The sequence below is a fragment of the Cebus imitator genome, unplaced genomic scaffold, assembly GCF_001604975.1.
Source record: "Cebus imitator isolate Cc_AM_T3 unplaced genomic scaffold, Cebus_imitator-1.0 Scaffold219, whole genome shotgun sequence".
Classification (NCBI taxonomy): Eukaryota; Metazoa; Chordata; class Mammalia; order Primates; family Cebidae; genus Cebus; species Cebus imitator.
Window position 1 is genome coordinate 2,386,326 of NW_016107534.1, and position 19,105 is coordinate 2,405,430.

Below are 19,105 nucleotides of genomic sequence, written 5' to 3' on the forward strand. Positions count from 1 at the left end.
TTTTTGGAAACAGAGTCTCACTCACTCTGTACCCAGGCTGGAGTGCAGTGGCGTGATCTCAGCTCACTGCAACCTCCACCTCCCAGGTTCAGGTGATTCTCCTGCCTCCGCCTCCCAAGTAGCTGGGATTACAAGCATGCACCACCATGTCCAGCTCATTTTCGTATTTTTAGTAGAGATGGGGTATCATGTTGGCCAGGCTGGTCTCAAACTCCTAACTTCAAGTGATCTGCCCGCCTTGACCTTCCAAAGTGCTGGTATTACAGGCGTGAGCCAGTGCGCCTGACCTCCATGCTGGTCTTGAACTTCCATCCTCAAGCAGTCCTCCTGCCTCAGCCTCCCTAAGTGCTGGAATTCCAGGCATGAGCTACAGCACGTAGCCTGTGTCTTTATTTGTATTAACTGCTAAGATTTACTTTTTCCTTTGAATATGAATTAAGCAACAAATCAAAGTAAAACTAATTTTAATCTATGACCTCATTACCAATAGAAATAAAGAATATATTCATATCATTTTACAGTCATTGTAGAATTTCAAAATTGTTTACTCTTATCACTCCTTTGAAAGTATAGTGGTTTTTAGAGCCAATGTTAGATCTCTTTGTGTATTGATAAAGAAATACAGGTACTTATATCCTGATTTTGATGGGTTTTTGTACATATTTTCACTATAATTGGTTTCCTTTGCAATCCTATATATTTCATGTATGTAAAAAGATTATCTTTAAAGGGGTCCAAGGCTTCCCTCAACTGCCAGAGGGGTCCATGGCACAAAATGTGACTTACACTAGTCAGCATTTTCCTGAGTCACATATGAGAAAAAATGATGGGCACCTGCCAGCAGGGAGAAGGCTGGAAATGGCTGTTGATCCAGCAGCCCGTGGACCTTTCCACAGTGAGTGCCCGTGGACTCAGGCAGCCTAAGTGCCGCTGAGTGGTCCCTTCCCTACTGTTGCCCAGCTCCATTTACAGCAGGATCTTCCAAACTTTAGATATTTTTATACCATGCCTGTGCTTTAGCCAAATCCAGATACCACCTATTATTTCCTTAATATTTTTCTTTAAATCACTCTATTCTTTCTGAAATCTTTTTTTAAAGAACGTTTTATTCAATAGAAAAATACCATAAATGAAAGGAAATCTTAAACACATGGAATACACAACAGTGTTAGTAAATTCTGGCTAAATCCTATTTGGCTCCAAGGCTCTGCCCCTCTTTTGTGAAAGAGATACTAAGGGCAGATTAGTGGCAAACTGAGACTTTCTTCTTAACATAATCAGAGTTGAGAGAGCATTGAAAAGGATGTAACTTAGTTTGTGGTTTCCATTTTGTGCCCAGTCATTGACCCAGCTAAAACAATTCAGTTCGTGGGCAAGTTTAAGATAGACTTCTTGTTTTACAGACTAGTGACCTACCTACAAAGGAAATGAGTTTTGTATGACTTATTTTTTTATGAACGTGCATCATCTCTTTTTTAATTTTTTTTATTTTTTAATTTTTTTTGAGACAGTTTCGTTCTTGTTGCCCAGGCTGGAGTGCAATGGTCCAATCTGAGCTCACCACAACCTCCACCTCCCTGGTTCAAGCGATTCTCCTGCTTCAGCTTCCCAATTAGCTGGGATTACAAGCATATGCCATCACACCCAGCTAATTTTGTATTTTTTGTAGAGATAGGGTTTCTCCATGTTGGTCAGGCTGGTCTCAAACTCCCAACCTCAGGTGATCCACCCACCTCAGCCTCCCACAGTGCCGGGATTACAGGCGTGAGCCACCGCGCCTGGCCTGAGCCACTGCACCCAGCCACATCATCTCTTAATGTTTCCTGCGTGTTGTAAGAGCTCACTAACCCCATTTCAGTAACTAGTTATGGAGTTTGATCTGGGACAGACTTCAGTCCTTCTTACCTGTGGTTCGTGGAGTTCACTACCTTTTTGCTCCTTTCTTTTTCCCCGTGTTTTAAAGCTCAGGGTAGCATTTGCCTGTCTTCATCCTAACAGCTTCTCTTCTGTTCTCTGTGATCCCTGAAAGCATACAGACTGTAATCCAGCAACTATTGGTTAGTTGATTAGGCTTGATATTACTCAATAGGGACTTTAAGGAAGAAGACATTGGTCTTGGAACCCAGTGGCAGAAGAGACAGCCACTCTTGGCACAGCCCTGGAGTGCAAAAAGAGGCAAACTAGATGAGCTGAGGTCCTCGAAGTCAAGCGGCAGAGGGCTGCACCAGAGTGGTTTAGGCCCTGGTCCCAGCAGGATGGAAACGTGTGTGGGGGTAGGACTGAGACGCAACTTCAAGGTGGAGAGCCAGGATTGCAATCAGGTGTTTGAGAGCCAAAAAGGTAGAGAACTAATTCTTTTTTTGTTTGTTTATTTGTTTCTCACTCACTCTGCTGCCCAGGATAGAGTGCAGTGGCACGATCTTGGCCCACTATAACTTCTACCTCCTGAGTTCAAGAGATTCTCATGCCTCAGCCTCCCTCGCAGCAAGGATTATAGGTGCCCGCCACCACACCCAGCTAATTATTATATTTTTAGTGGAGACGGGATTTCACCATGGTTGGCCAGGCTGGTCTCAAACTCCTAACCTCAAGTGATCTGTCCACCTTGGTGTCCCAAAGTGCTGGGATTACAGGTGTGAGCCACTTCACCCAGCCTGAAGGGCAGAGATCTAATTCCATCCCCCATCTAGAGATGAAGCAGCATAAACCTGGAGAAGTTAAGTGGCTACCGTAAAGTCATACTGGCAGAAAGGACTGGCAGAGCCAAGATCTGCCCTGAACTGTTTCCACAGATGATATGAAGTTGGGGAAAATACAGCACCCTCCATGCTTCTGCCCACAGCATTAACATCCGTCTGGGGTTGCTCTCCTGCCTTCTCCTTCTTCTTTTCCTCACTTCTCATTGCTCTAACCCTTCTTCCTTGTTCTTCCTCTCGTTTTTCCTCTCACCAAAGCCGATAAAGACCAGAGCGCATAACATCTTGAGCCCCCCATCCTTGCTGTAGCTCTACTGCTCCTGAGCACTCTTCTCTTCTTATCTGGGCCCTTTGGGCATTCTGTTGAAAGTAGGAGAGGGTATTCTTTTGAACAGTAAACCTTTGTGCTCTGTGGACTTCCCTTTTTGGAATGCTGTTTCTTATCGGCATCCTTTCTGATACGGACAGATGAGAAGGCAGCAGTGTCCAGCAGGGTCTTGGGGTAGTGCTACTTTCTTTCCTTTCTCTCTCACCTCCTCTCAAAGATTCTCCTCACCAAGTGCAATCAGATATGAGGCCTGCATTTCTCTTCTTCCTCATTCTTTTTTTTTTTTTTTTTGCAATGGAGTCTTGCTCTGTTGCCCAGGCTGGAGTGCAGTGGCATAATCACTGCTTACGGCAACCTCCGCCTCTCGGATTTAAGCAGTTCTCCTGCTCAGCCTCCCAGGTAGCTGGGATTACAGGTGCCCAGCACCATGCCCGGCTGCATTTTGTATTTTTAGTAGAGACAGGGTTTCATCATGTTGGCCAGGCTGGTCTCAAACTCCTGACCTCGTGATCCGCCTGTCTTGGCCTCCCAAAGTGCTGGGATTACAGGCACGAGCCACCGTGCCCGGCCATCTTCTTCCTCATTCTCGTCTGGACTTCAGAGAATGCAAGAGGCAGAGCTCTGGAAGACAGTGAGACCACAGCTTCAATTTCCAGGCTCCGAATTGGAACTGGCAGTGATTTTTTTTTTTTTCTCCAATTCAGGAAACCATGTTGTAAAAGACAGGCTGACACTGGCTGACTACGCTTTGCGGAATTTCTCTTGAAGCTGTAATGAGTTGTGTGCATGTTTACACATTGAGTGTGCCTTGCGGGCATTTGTGGGCATGTTTGCATGTGAGTGTGCTGTGATACCAGAGCAGGCCTCATGCATGACGCCTCAACTGAGTCACTTTTCGTAATGATTTGAAATGACAAATGTTACTGTCTTTGAATTAAGTGGCTCAGTTAGCACTGATTGGAAAGAGTGGGATGAACTGGGAAGAACACGCAACCTGTTTGGTAACAGCCTTGGGAACAGAGGGAGAAAGGGAAGGTGTTACCCCTGAAAACAGCTTCTCAGTGGTGGCCTCACCAGCTGCAGTGGCTGTAGAGAGTGCTGCTGGGACCAATTTTTGTTTTGGAGGACGAGAGAGCAGAAAGCTATTAGAAGAGGGGCCACGGTGAGCTCTCAAGTGATGGAGAGTATACGTGTATCATCCCTGCTGCTGGAAGACATCTTCAGTTCTCCAGATAAAATATTCATCACTCCCCCCTGTGTCTTCTCTACCCCACTGGCTCTTCTGCAGTGCACTTTCAGTTAGTAGAGAGAGAATGCTCCCTCTGGTTTATAGCTCCTTCCTCCAGCTATTCACACAGGTGTTTGTCTGATCTGTCTTTCTGTCTGCAAAAGAGCAGGACTGTTGGCAGCATTACAGAGCCTTTTGGACCCCCTTCTAAGCAGCCTTGGCTGTTTTGGTCCCACAGTCATCTTGGGGTGGAAGTGGGACCAGAACCTTTCACCTTCAAGGTCTGTGCCTTTTGCAGTCTTCCCTCTTCACCCCTCTTGCAACCCTTACTGGAGCAAAACCAGCATCATTTCAACCTGCAGAATTTTCACTCATCTCTTTCCAACTAGGCCTGAATTTTATAACACCATGGAAGGCTCCACAACTGATGAAGTCAAGTTCTGGGGGACTTGACTCCACTCTGTCAGGTGCCCCAGAAGCTTTTCTGTCTTCTGGATAAAAGAACCAAGTTCCTGCTCCGCCCTGTTGTTATCTCCCAGCCTCCTCCTTCCTGTCCTCTCCTCTCTGAACTGCTCTTTCCCCGAAACTGCCCCAACTCCATCCCTCCGAGGCCTCCCAACAAGGACGGTTTCCCCTTTAAGGGCCATTCTGACATGGAGCCCACCAGTTCCCCCTCTAACTTTCCTTTCCCCTCAAGTCCACCATGGTTCTAAGAGAACTCAGCTCCCCAAGCTCCACCTGTCATTGATAAGACCAGAAGACGTGAGAAGCTTTGCGGCTAGTGCAGTGTCGGTATGGTAGGATGGTATTGTAGTCAGCAGCATGGACCTTGGAATTGGAGATCTGTGTTTGAATTCTGACCCTGCCACTTACTAGCTGCATGGCCATAGACCTAAACCACTTAAGTCTTCAAACTTCAGGGTCCTCATCCATAAAATGGGGGTGACAATATTAAGAAGAATGATGGGGCTGGGCACGGTGGCTCACGCCTGTAATCCCAGCACTTTGGGAGGCTAAGGCAGGTGGATTACAAGGTCAGGAGTTAAGACCAGCCTGACCAACGTGGTAAAACCCCATCTCTACTAATAATACAAAAATTAGGTGGGCGTGGTGGCACACACCTGTAATCCCAGCTACTCAGGAGGCTGAGGCAGGAGAATCTCTTGAACCTGGGAGGCGGAAGCTGCAGTGAGCCGAGATCGTGCCACTGCACTCTAGGCTGGGCAACTGAGCAAGACTCCGTCTCAAAAAAAAAAAAAAAATGGAGAAAATTGGCCAGAGTGTCCCAGCAACATGTCCAGGAGAGGATAGAATGATGAGGTCCAGGGAACAATGGATCTCTGGGGCAGTGTGCAGGTAAAAGAGATTCTGAGCTAGCATCTTAGAATCATCAAATGAAACTTGACTACAACTGGGGAGCCTGGGGTAAACACACAAAGGAAAAGGTTCTCAGAGAGCACTGCATTCTGAAGAAAAAGAAGTGACCTCAGTGATATTCTCTGTCTTAGGCAGGAAGCCACAGAGACTGCATGATTGTTTCCACTGGGTTTTTATAAGAAGACTGAACCAGGCACGCAGGCACTCACTTACGTGTGTGTGTGTGTGTGTGTGTGTGTGTGTGTGTGTGTGTGTGTATGTGTAAAGGAGATGTTAACATGACAAGATATGGAGCATTCAGTTTACCCATTTCTCCTTCTTTCTCACCTTCCTCTTTTTAGCATGTGAATGGTTTTTCTGTTTGAATGCCTCTGTGGAGGAGGCATTTGTAAAAGCCACTGTTTTCTGTCCATCTTTACTACCTTTTTATGTCATCTGTAGGCAATTTGAGGCAGTAGGATCCAGCAGGTCCTAAAGAAAAAAGTATAGAAAAAAAATCCCATACCTCATTGTTCTCCTTACCTCTTTTCCCCAGGTAACTTATTCTCACAGCATTGACTGTGATATTGAGAAAAGAAAGCCACTGCAAGTTTACCTTCACTGACATGAGCAGTTCAGTTACCGCACTGTAGCAAGGACTTCACTACTTACCAACCTTATTGCTGGCACGAAATCTGGGAGCTAGACCCCAGATGAGTTCAGATCCCCAGCAATTTTGCCATTGGAGCAATACATGAGAAAAGGTCTCTTTAGCCTCAAGTTTCTGGCTGAATTTTTGGACTTCCCTGTCACAATTTTCCCCTGGTCTTAGGGCCCAAATCTCTCTTCCATTTATCATGTCACCTGCAAATCAAATCTCTGTTCTCTACATTCCCACAACCATCTACCTATGACCCAGCCAGCCTTTTCCAGAAACATTCCATACTTATTTGACAGAGCCATTGTTAATCCAAGAAGACAGGCAGAGCTGCTGTGATGAAGGGCTCTGGGAGGCAGCAGGGCCAAGTCAGTCCTCCTGAGCTGAGGAAGAGCATCTAGGAAATGATTCCTAGATGCCTCTGAGCTCTTTTCTGTGTCATCTCCATTTTGACCACAGACTCCACCAAATCCACCTCTGGGCCCGTGCGAGTGGCAATAGCTTCACTTGCATGAGTGAAAGCCTCGGATCCAGTAACTAGGAAGGAGGGGGCTCAGTTTCCAGAGGGTGGAATACAGATCTGCTCCTTCTCCGGTTCTGCCTATGTGCTCACTTCCAGGGCTTCCCACAACTTCCCAGCGCAGGAGTTTTCCTCCTGGACAGTGTCAGCAAATCCTTCCCATGGGGCATCTTGGAGTCGCTGTGCAAGTTCATGTTTCTGCCCCTGAGTCCACCCTCCTGGAGACATAGGCAGAGACCCAGGAAAGACATTTGAGATGAACAAGACTTTTTAGTGTTAGAGCCAAAAATCAAAGTTCAAAATCTCCTGTAAGTGTGTGAGAGAGAGAGAGAGATGGGCTGCAGCTTACAACGTGAGATTTAATTGATCTGTGGCACCAAGTCCCATGTTTAAGTTCAAAAATCAGTTACACCATTATAAGATGAAGGTGACCTACCTAGCTTGACAGCAATTTATATAAAAATTGCCCCATGGGGTTTTATTTACCACAAACTGTAGCTAACAGTGTGAAGTGACTGATAAAAATTGCATTCATAGAGAAATCATACAGATCGAAGGAGGTTATTATTCTGCACTGCCTAAACTGCGTCTGGGATATTGTGTTCAGTTCTGAGAAGTGTGTTTAGAGGGTTCCTGATTAATGGAGGGGCATTCCTAGGAAAGGACCTGGATGGTGTAGAATATGGGATCCACGTCCAGGTAATAGAAATCACTCAGGATGGAAAGAAAGGACAAATGCTGATAATACCAATGGCTGTCATGTGGAAGGAGGCAAGGAACGAACACTTGTGTACTTACTAAGTGCTGTGCCCATCATTTGACGAACCTTCTCTCGTTTAGTCTCAAGGCAGCCAGTCCTCTGAGCTAAGTGATACGTGAGTTCAGAGAATTTTCTAAAAGTCATCCACTGGTAAATAAAAAAATACAGGTCACATTTGTTTCGAATTGCTCCAGAGTACAAAACTACGACCAATAGGAAGAAGTTCCAGTTAGAGGGCGTTCACTTGAAAGAGGACTTTTCTAACAGTCAAATGGGCTCTTTTTGAAGGAGATAGAAGTTGATAGACGCTGATATCAGAGGCGTAAGGATGACATTCGTGTTGGGGAGGGAGCGTTGGGACAGATGATCTTCTGGAAGTGGAGTCCTCTGGAACTCTCTAGGGCTTTCTGAGGGCAGCATCAGGCCCAGGGGAGCTGCTAGGCAGGACGGGAAGGCTGGGGCTGCCAGGGGTCCATTTCTCCTGCCTGGACTTACAGATCATAAGCCGTTTATGTCCAGCTTTAGCCTAGTACCCTCGTTTGCTCATCTCAGCTGTCTGGACAAGCTCCCATTCTGGCAGCTTGTCTATCAAGGTTGGATCTGTCTCTCTTCCCTTTTGTGACTCCACTTCATTGCCACAGCTTGTCTTCCCACCCAAGAACAGGTATTTGGAAGAAGCTTCATCCTGTCTCCCTTTCCCAATGCATTGGTGCAGTCTCCTCCCAGCAGCATCCGCTGAAAGGGGTGTAGTCATCCTGGCCCCAGACAGAGCTGTCTTCCAAGTCACGGATGTTGACGAGGCCTATGTGTGTATCTGCATGCTCACACTGCAGCCTGATCGATGCCTGTCAGAGCTCAGCATCAGAGTGACAGCTGCATGCCAGGCTGTTTGCTGAACACAACTCGTCCGTCAAGGGAAATCAGACGAAATCCATCTCCTTGTCCAAAGCCTGGCCTGATGGGCTGTGTCTGGAATGCCAGTCTTGTATCCCACCCTACTTTTGTGCCCTGAAAATCATTCCCTCTAGGGTTTCAGTGTTAACTTTGATGGGTCCTGGGGCAGGAGGATAATAGTGAAGAAAATTATGTGAAAAGACCAATATTCAGCTCTACCCTCGAGGAACTTCTAGTTTAGAACTAGTGCCTACTGTATGGACAGTGCAGGTCTAGAGCACACAAGAATTGGCACATGATTGTAAAATAGAGCATAAATCAAATGCATTTAATAAAAAACTTGCTTATATATATTGAATAGGGAGTAGCAAGATTAAATAGTATTTTGTAGACAATTGGTGAGGAAGGGTCTCTTTAGAGAGTCTCATTAGAGAGACAATTAGGGGGTTTTAAGGCTTTCAGAATTGACAAGGACAAGTTCTGGCAGAGGTTCTATGTTTGTAAACCATTTAGGGCTGCAAGAGGCTCTGTCACCCCGTGTCTTGGCAGTAAGTCAAATAGCTGCTTCTCTTTCCTCTCCCTAAAGCCTCTTTTATCCCATATAAGCATGTACCTGAAACTTCAAGAAGCCCCTCTCTAGCCCCAGCCACTCCGTCACTTCCATTTCCCAAGGCTTTGGGCACTTAAGTGGAGAACTGCCCTGTTCCCAGCTGTGTGAGCTAATTCTCTCCCCTTAGCCTGCCCTCCCTTCAGGGGTCTGAATGACTGTCAGGGTTCAAAGAAAAATGGTCCAGGAGGCCAGAGACTTTGGAAGGTAATATTTCCCCCCCATTACCTAGAAAACTGTGGAACACAAAATTCAAAAGACAGAAGTGAGATACCTGGGCATAAGAAATCAGCCCAGAAGCAAGAGGGTAGAGCATAGCAGCTGAGGGAGAGTTTTTTCTGGGGTCGAAGGGGACTTGCAAAACCCGCAAGCAGAGGATGGCAATCCTGGATAGATGGGAGACCAGAGAAAAGCCCGAGTTTCAGAGCAGCACCTTTTTCTGCTGGTCCTCAAAGGGCCTTTCAGACCAGGGAAGGATTCTCTGGTATTGCTTCCCAGATACACTGGCCGGAATCAGCCCCTGCTTGGGCCTCTGCTCTCCACGCTGCCGTACTGTGGCAGGCTGAGCTTTTCCCCGACCCCAGGCCTGTGGAGTGCAGCAGTCAAAGCTTTATTGCCCACACACTGGAGCCGCTCTGCAATAAAAGAAAATAAAACAAGGTAATAGGAATGGCTGGTTCAGGGGGCGGGCCCCTGGAGAAATGGGCCTGCTGCTGCCCATCTTCCCAGTGCCACTGATCACTGCTAAGTCCGCTGTCAGTAAGCCATCTGCAGTCCCCTGGGTCTCCTTTCTGGGGCTGAGTGACCTGCGCAGTGGTCAGATGGAGCGTTGGTGGCAGCATGTACACAGGCTTGCTTATGCAGGCCTCCGTAGGCCACAGGCCTCAGTGCTTTCTCCAGGGGACAGCCCTCCAGGGGCAGGAAGACAGAACAGAGATTGGCATCTCACCTCCTATGGCAAACCAGAGTGGGGAGAAATGAGTCCCACTCAGAGGTGCCCCAAAGGTGGCCAAGAACAAAGGTTGGTGTTCTTAAAGACAACCTCGGCTAAACCATATCTGTGGTAAGGGCTGGTAACACAGAACTATCTGGCAGAAGGGGAGTCTGGAAATGCCCAAAGGGAAGTGGAGGAAGGCACGAGCACCTGGCTGACTACCCTACCAAGGTCCTCACCTCACATAGATTGTTCTGCATATCAGATACATATGCCTTGCACAGAGGTTGGCATTAGCAATGGTTCAAAGTCTCCAGTAATTTTCATTTTGTCATGTGGCGTGTCTGGCCCTTTGACCAAAGAGCTTTTAAATTCCTCCTCCTCAGACCTTTTTCTCTTCTTCCTCTCCCTGGCTTCTCCATCCCCAGGCTTGATCCAGACTTGTTGATGAGCCTCGACTTCTCCCCCCACGCACACGAGGCACTAAATCTTCCCTGCCTGCCTCGTGACCTACCATCATTTCCCGAGCTCACCTGCGCCCATGAATGCTTAATTTAAAACTTCTGCTGCCTCTCAGCAGTTTGTAATTCTGAGGCTGATCTCAACAGAGGAAACAAAATGGGCTGATGAACGTACTGAGGAAGGTGAGCAGAAAGCCATACACAGCCTCTCTGTGATGTGGGGAAAGGCTTTCTTAACCATTGAGTTTAATAAGATGGATGTCTGCAGTGTAGAGTTACTCTAACAGGATGGATATCTGCCTGATCTATTGGCCTGCAGGATGGTTATGAGTTTTAAATTTTCTCATCTCCAGGGTAATAAATTCTCTGGGCTTTTCAATTATAAACTTAGGGTGTTTTGTTGTTGTTGTTGTTGTTGTTGTTTTTCCAGTTGGAAAAGCGGAAGGATTTTGTTTTGGTCAGAGCATGAACAAGGTAGATCCAGTCACAGGCAGGAAGGTGGGCCGGTTTCTGCTCTTCCTTCAGCTTTACCCTCTCCACAGCTGTGCTCCTCCCTCTGGTGGCTCTGTGGGACCACGGTTTCCCTTGTTTTTGTCATCTCAGTGTGGCTGATGTTCCTATCACAGAGATCTGAAGAAGCCCCTGTAGCTTCAGAGGTTAGAGCCCCTCTCTGGGTGTCTGCTGTGGCTTTCCTCTGCAGAGCAATGGCAGCGGGGGAGGAAGGAAATGGGAACCTACTGGCCTCACAGCAAGGGGATGCCCTAACCTTTCCACCTCCCAGTGTAGGTCCCAGAAGAAGAGGTTGCAGCCAGTGGCTCCCAGGCAGTCAGAGAAGTGATGATGAGTTTTGGGGCTGGGCTCCTGCTGAGCAACCAACAGAGAATAGATGCAACGAGCCCCAAGGGGTAATGAGCCCAGAATGCTGCTAACTGGAGTGCTCCGCATGGGATCACTGGGAAAAGGAGCTCCAGCAGTTCTGTGCTGAGGGGAATTGAAGCTTCCTTAATGACTTTTTTCCTTTATACTGACACATCACTCCTCAGCCCAAGAGCAGAGCAACCAGGGCCAGCAGGAAGACAGATGCCTCTCCCCGGGTCTGCTTCCTGGCCTTACTTTGCATCCCCCACTCACTGGGCCAGAGCCTCCACCTCGACTGCTTCACAAAACTTAGATATCTAGGGGTGTGCTGCTCCCAGATGTCAGCAGAATCAAGCTGCCCACTGCTAGTGACAAGAGCCAGGCTCTGGAATTAGGCAGGGCTGAGTTCAAATTCTAGCCTCTCCACTTATCAAATGACCTTGGGCAAGTTCTTCTCTAAGCTTCCATTTTTCTGTTAGTAAAATGGGACTTAACCACATCACAAAAATGGTTATAAGGATTAAGTAAAACAACATGTATGTCTTTGTGAACCCAATTCAATATGTGGCACACAGCAGGTACTCAATAAATGTTAATTCTCTTCCCTCTCCCCTGTAACAAGGAGCTATTGGTCTTTCCTTCAGATGTGGAATTGTACAACTGCAGGGCCTCTTGCCTAGGGCATTTATGATCTGTCCCCTGCCAGGCCTGGCTGTTGGACAGAACCTGTGTTCAGGGGCAGTAGCTGGAAGGGCACAGCCATAATGAGCCGGCCTTTGCCCCAGATACTATATGCCATGGACTGCGTTTGGATCAGTAACCAAAGAATAAAGGACCTTGTTTCTCTGAGATTATCCTTCCTTTATGTTCTTTGAATCAAACAATCTTAAAAGCAAAGACAAATCAATAGATAAGTACCAGTGATTGGCATCTGTGTTTCCTTTTCATTCGATTCATTTAGCAAACATGCGTTAACCTTCTACTGTGTGTCAGGCGCCGTGCTAGGAGTTGGGACCACAAAGTCAGATAGTTTTCTGCCATCAAGGAGTTGGCAGACGCATGAGCTCATCAACAACCAGAATACAGGGTGGTACAGTAGCCCCCTTTTATCCACAGGGGAGACATCCCAGGACCCTCAGTGAATGCCTCAAACCACAGACAGTGCCGAACTAGAGATATACAATGTTTTTTTTCCTATAAATGCATACCTATAATTTATACATAAGGCATTGTAAGAGATTAATAACAATAATGAGAATAAAACAGAACAATTATAACAATATGTCACCATCACCTCTCTTGTGCTTTGGGGCTATTAAGTCAATAAGGGTTACTTTAACACAAGTACTATAATACTGTGGCAGTCGATCTGGTCTCAGCGAGGGAGAGGGCTACCAAGTGAGTCACAGGCAGGTGGCATCGACAGCCTGGATATGCTGGACTGAGGGATGATTCATGTCCCAGGCAGGAGGGCAAGAGGTTTCATCACACCACTCAGAACGGCACACAGTTTAAAGCTTTGAATTGTTTATTTCTAGAATTTTCTGTTTAATATTTTCAGATAACAGTGGAGCATGGGTAACTGAGACTGTGGAAAGCAAAATCACAGATAAGGGGAGACTCCTTTATATGCCCTGTGGTGCACAGCTGGGGATTCAGAAAAGATTTCCTGGAGGAAGGACTGTGGAGGCTGAGTCTGTAAGAATGAGTAGGCATCAGCCCAGCCAACAGGAGGGAAGGACATGCATTCCAGAGAGAGATTCAAATGCAGCCGGTAGGAATTGCATTCCATTTCTGGTAATATAGATCAAAAACAGCATTCATTTAGCAAGATTAAAGTTTACTACTTTCTTATAAAGGAATCCCAGAGGTGGGCAGTCCAGAGCTGATACAGTGGCACCTGGTAGCATCAGGGATCCAGGCCCTTTCATTCTCCTGCCCAGCGTTTCTTAGCACCTGGCTTCCATTCTCAAGGTCCAAGGTGTCTGCGGATCTCCAGTCATTCACCTCGTCCTTCCAGTCAGGAAGCCAAAGCACAGGGAGAAAGCACAAAGATAGCAAATGCTTTCCTAGAAGTCCCACCAAGAAATTTCTGCCAAATCTCCCTGGCGTGGCCAGTGAGAACGGAGACTAGGGAATGTAGCCTTTCCGCTGACCATACTGATGCGTGGAATAAAAGAAACAGAAAGAGGAGAGAATAGAGCTGGGGGACAGATCTCTGCCACACACAGTGTTACCAGAGGTGCAGAGACGTGAAACTTCAGTGTCTGTTGAGGGAACAGGGAGATCAGTCGGCCCAGATCAAAGAGTCCCTGTAGTATAAGGCGAGTAGGAGGTGGTGGAAATGAGACTAGAGAAGCAAATCCGTATCTCCCTGCAGTTACTAAAAGCGGCCAGTGCTCAGGCCGGGGCTGGGCAGGCAGCATCTACCAAGGGACTGGGCCCTTAGCCTGGCCATCAGGCCAGGATTCATAATCTCTGGTTCACCACACCTTGCCTTTCTCAGAGGAGAGTTCCCAAGTACTTCTAGAAATCACGTAGGCCTGACCCCCTGCCAAGCCTAGGCAAGCAAACTGTACTATACATCAGCCAAAGGCCTGCAGTGTTCCTCTAGAGAACTAGAGAACTCAGTCACTCTGTGACCTAGATACACTCAACGTACATTTCTATTCTTACTACGTGTGCTTAGCACAATAAGAAGAACCAACCGTTATTGAGGTCTTACTGTGTACTAGATGTTGTTCTAAGATCTTAATGTATGTTAACTCATTTAAACCTTGTGAGGGAAATGTTCAGCTTTATTACTCCCATGTTACAGCTTGAAGAAACTGAAGCATAAAGTCTTAAAATAACTCCCTCCAGGTCCCTGAATGGCAGAGGCTAAATGTGAACTCAGGTAGTCTGGCTGCAGATATCTCACTGGTTACCTCTGTGCAGTTCTGCCAAGGGATGTCACCCTGAAATCAAGAGGAAAATGTGGGACTTGAGGCAGGTAGGTGAAGGCAGGACCAGGCACAAAGCATTTTGGTTCTCTTTTATGCAAGGAAGGATTGAAAGTTCATGCAACTGACCACATCTGGTAAAGGCTGGGCCTTCAGCCTTTTTCTTCTCTCTCTGACTCCTTTAATCACTCTTCCAAACATTCTGACTCTAGTTCAGCATGGTCCACTCACAAGCTTCCACGGGCATCGTCATTTCTTTCCATTTCATTCTCCCAGCCATCACAAGATTTGTATACATATTTTTCAGGTTCCTCTCCTTCCATCCCTCCTTCCTTGAATCCAGCCCCTGATTCATCCATCCCAGATCTGTCTCAGCAAGCGGGTTTCTGACTGAGCCCCTTGCCCATCCTCCAAGGTCAGCTCTCTCCAGATTTTCTTCTGAGCTGCTTGCACGGTCTCCTGGCTTCTGCTCTCCCCATCATCCCCTGTGTTTGTCTGATGTCTACTTGCACCTCCGCTGACCTCAGCACGCCTTTCTGTCCCTCATTCCTTCTCCTACCCTACCACTTATGCACTATTTCTAAAGTGTGACCCTAGACGTTCCCTATGCTGGAACATGTTTGCCATTCTCCCCACCTGTGAAGTCCCATCCTTTAAGGTCCAGTCCCACCCAAAAGAGTTCCCCAGCTCGGAGCCGGCTCTCTCCCTCTAGTGAACCCCTCTAGTACCTGCTGCCTGTACCACTCAGCCGTCATGTGTTTTACATGGCATTTTGTCACTGACTGACAGGATATGGCTTTATCATGTCTTCTCAACTAAATCATAGGCTCTTTGAAAACAGAAGTTAATTCTTTCTCCTTTTAGATCTGCTGCAGTGCCTAATACAGTGCTTTTCTACTTCGAAGATAACAAAAAATCATTTCTCGATCAGTTAAAGTGACTGTTAGGTCTCTTTACATGCTCTTAATGATTTTTATACATTCACGTTCTCTCAACATGTATCTTCTCGCTTTGAGGAACGCTAATCATTTTTTAAATGTTCTCATCTGTGTAATCAGCTCAACTAGGCATTCCAATCCTTCTCGAGCCCTGCTGTCTTTCTGGAGATGCGGTGCTGAACCACCACCATCCTTCCCTGCAGTGTACATTGTACTCTGTTACAGTTCTGACCTGCATTTTCTGCTGTTTGTCTGGCCTTGGAAGCTGTCTTTGTTAGGAAAGCTCTGGACGGCAACCAGGAATGTAGCCACACAGAAGGTGCTGCCCAGAAACAAAAGAGCCCTGCCAAGCACAGTGTCCCCCAGGAATCCAGCACCTTCTCTTTATGAAGCACTCCATAGAATCCTGCTGCACATGCCCCAGCTGTGGGGACTGGGGCTGGGTTTCAAAGAAACAGGAAAGTAGCTTCTTTCAGAGGGCTTAACATGTAAGAGGTAATGGATTAACAAGAGCAAGTGGATATAGGACAGAACATGAATACTGAGTTACTTGTTAGGAAGAGTAGATCAGGGGAGGCTTCCTGGAAGACAAAAGCGGTGGGTGTGGGTTGCCCTTGCAAGCAGTTGGCACAGTTTTCACTCTGTATTCCTTGACAACACCTTCCTGAAGCGGGGGGGCTTAGCATTCCTTTACTGGTAGGTGAACAGATTTCCTTCTGAGTGGGCTCCGCCTCCCTCGTTGACATGTGGGAACTGCAGTTTGTCTGGCCTTTGAGCCGTGATGCAGGATCATGGTATCAGGGACCGGCAGGGCTGCAGGAGATGGATTGGGCAGCTCTACAACAAGCAGATCAAATGGGCCAGAGCAGAGGGTCTGTGAAGGACAGTCAGAGGAAATGAGGTTGGTGACATGGCAGCATGAGCACCATTGAATATGCTCTCTCTTCGAGAAGATATAAGATGCTGAGAATCTCCTCTGAAGCCCTTTTTGTGTTTTCCTGTCCTTTCTGTAGTGTCTTCACAAACACCTGTTTAAAATAAAGGATGGGGCTTGGCCTTTCCCTTCCTCCTCACTGCTCCTGACCTTCCCACTCAGTATTTTCCTGCCTGCTGCCTCCAGGCAGCAGCTCAGGAGCAGTGGGCAATTGAGAGCAACTCCCAAGAGCACTAAAAGAAATCACATTGCTTAGATGGTATTTACACTGAGGGGTGGGGTGGTGGCAGGAGTCTCAAAGCTTTTTCCATGGGCACTGTGGCAGAAAGTCCATGGTGGGAAGAGCTGCATCCAGGCGGCCTCTATCCGAGGAGGCAGGTATTATGCAAGGGTGTGGTCAGTGTTCTTCCTCCATAGTCAAAGAGATCTGTTTAAAAGCTCAATTGTGACTTCTGTGACATCTTAGCAAGAGACACTGAGTATCTTCATTTCCTCTCTCCATTTCAGGACACACCTCCCTTGAAGGAGTGCTTTCTACCTGGAAAGCAGTGCAGGTTATCAGTGGAATTCTGCTTAGCGCAACCGAATTGGGAAGTGAAGCAGGGAGAATGAGGCCAGCCTGGCCCCACTGTGGCGGCCACAGGGCAGCATCAGCCTGGGCAAATAGCAGGGCTGAGGAACTAACCACTGCATCCCATGACCTTGTCACACTGAATCGTATTTGGGACATTGGTTTGAAGTGGAGAGAGAACAGTAATTGAAAGTAATGAGACCCTGGCTCCTGTCAAGCAGATGGGCAGAGAGCCCCATCAATACCCATCCTGCTAACCCATCCTACAGATGGTTCTTTCCTGTCACTAATATTTCTCCCTGTCTCACCTCTGATCTCATTGCAGAGGCTTTGAGAACTTTTAGGGGCTGATCACAAGGCCCAAAAGAGCAACAAGAGCCCGTGTCCTGGACAGTGGGTAAAGTGGAAGAAGAAGGAGTGTGGTCCCTATGTGGAGGAACTGTGGGGTCAAGATGCCCGGGCTGGGCAAGGACCACTGGGGCCTACTGCAGAGTGAGGAAAGCCAGAGGCAGCACTGCTCATTGAGACCCAGACATCAGTAGGCCACACACCGCAGCCCTGCACTAGGAGTTTGAGAGGGCTGTGGCACGTTAGAGCTCCACTCTGAGGGTGTAAGCCAGCCATATTTTAATTGTCATTAGCAATAAAAAAATTAGCAGTGAGGAAACCCGACCTCCACACAGAAGAGGGCACGGGCCAGCGTCATTAACCGGGCCTATCCGGCCTCTGACACGCTGCATTTGTCTTTATTTCATATGTGTGTGCTCAAACCTTGTAATTAGTAGCTTTTACCCACAGGTTTTTCTTTGCATTACTGCTGGCCAGAGCAATCCTGGGCCCTCCAGGTCATACCAAGCAAGAGCCCAGTTGTCCTGTGCATAGGAGGGAGAATGCAGAAAAGCCCTCTAGCACTAGCACTGCAGGAGCTCAGAGACCAGGCTCAGGAGCTCAGCATCATCTCAAAGGTCTCTTCACTTTCCTTGCTGAGTTTTAATAGGTTTGAAACAGTTTGGGAACATGCACAGTCCCCCGCAGTGTCCAGATCTTTCCCTACTGTGCCTAAGGGCAGCTCCTTAGTGGGGTAAGAGGAGAAGCTTGGATTTTGTTTTTTTCTGTGTCCTATCCGGAGTGTAGGTTAACAGGGCTGTGCCTCCCTGCAACAGTGCCTTTGTGTGGATCAGAAAAAGGTGCCCTCCCTGGGCCATTGCACTCAGTATATACTGTACACAGCTTGGTGAGGAAAGCCAGGCTTTCTGCTTGGGACATGGAGGCAGGGAAGATTTAAGGACAGGTTGGAGTGAGTTGCATACAGGGGCAGAGGACTGCCTCAGAGGGGATGGTACCTTCTTAGCCAGCCTAATGATAAGGGAGGCGTGAGGACAAAAGGAAAGAGAAGAGGCAAGGGAATTCCCTTCTTTCACCCTCTGGTGCTTTCAGCTGTGCCTTTCATGCAGTTAATCAAACATTAGTCAGGGAGGGATGGGCATGTGTTTGGTTGAAATTGTTTGGCGTTTCTTATATTCAGTTTTATGAAGTAAGCAAATTCCCTGATCTCTAGCAGAGAGTATAGAATTTTTATCTGTTAAATAGATTTTTCTCTCTGGTTCCTTCTTCTGGCCTGCAAGAAGGATTGGCATCTGTATCTCTTTTGCCAAGAGATCAGATGGTAAAAGAGAAGGTGCTCCATGTCCCCTTCCCACCCCCACATGGGACACTCCTGCCTTATCCTGACAGCTTTTGGCTTCCACCACCACAGCCCAGTTTTGAGAATTCTGAAGCGATTGAGCTAGGGATTGGCTTCCCAATCCAAGCCCCAGATTCCTTCAAACCCAGTAGCAACCGCCTTTCCTCAAAGGTTTCCTTGTGCCAGAGGGCTTGAGACCTTTCGGCACCCGGCAGGTGACCTGTAGCTTCCAGCGGTCTCAGCCCTTGTACTCAGATCCTTCCTGAGGTGACTGTGGCCTGACCAGCACCATCCAATCCCTTGCTTGGAAGCCTTCACACTAGTCAGTGGCCTGGGATCCAGGGATCCAGGCTTCGTGGCATCTGTGGCCTCACCCCACCCCACCTCCTGCCTCTGCTCGACGTCGTTAGCTCATGCCCTGTCCTCACAGCTCCTCTTAGGCTCTCTCATGTCCGCTTTTGCTCTTCACTCCTTCCTTGCTGAGGGATGGGTGGCCAGGAGGTGGTGGACGTGTGGGAGACTGGAGGGAATCACACACGGCTGCTGCCTGCACTCTTGCCTCAATAAACAGAGGAGGCATCCTCACTCCACTCGTAGTCAGTATAGGCAAAGCCAAGTGTGAAACAGCCCCTTCTGCTCATGGCGTCCGGGCTGCCTCTGAGTCATCACTGCTGGCTTCACTGACTGAAGCTGGTTTCTACCCCTCTGGGCTCCCACAAGCAATGCTTGTGTCAGG

The 19,105-nt window shown here is 47.7% G+C and overlaps 1 protein-coding gene across 2 annotated transcripts in view; it reads left to right on the top strand.

Moving 5' to 3' along the window:
• SND1 (staphylococcal nuclease and tudor domain containing 1) overlaps positions 1-19,105 on the top strand; it is a 459,246-nt gene that overhangs the window by 395,862 nt on the left and 44,279 nt on the right. The gene's annotated exons all lie outside the window — the stretch shown is intronic.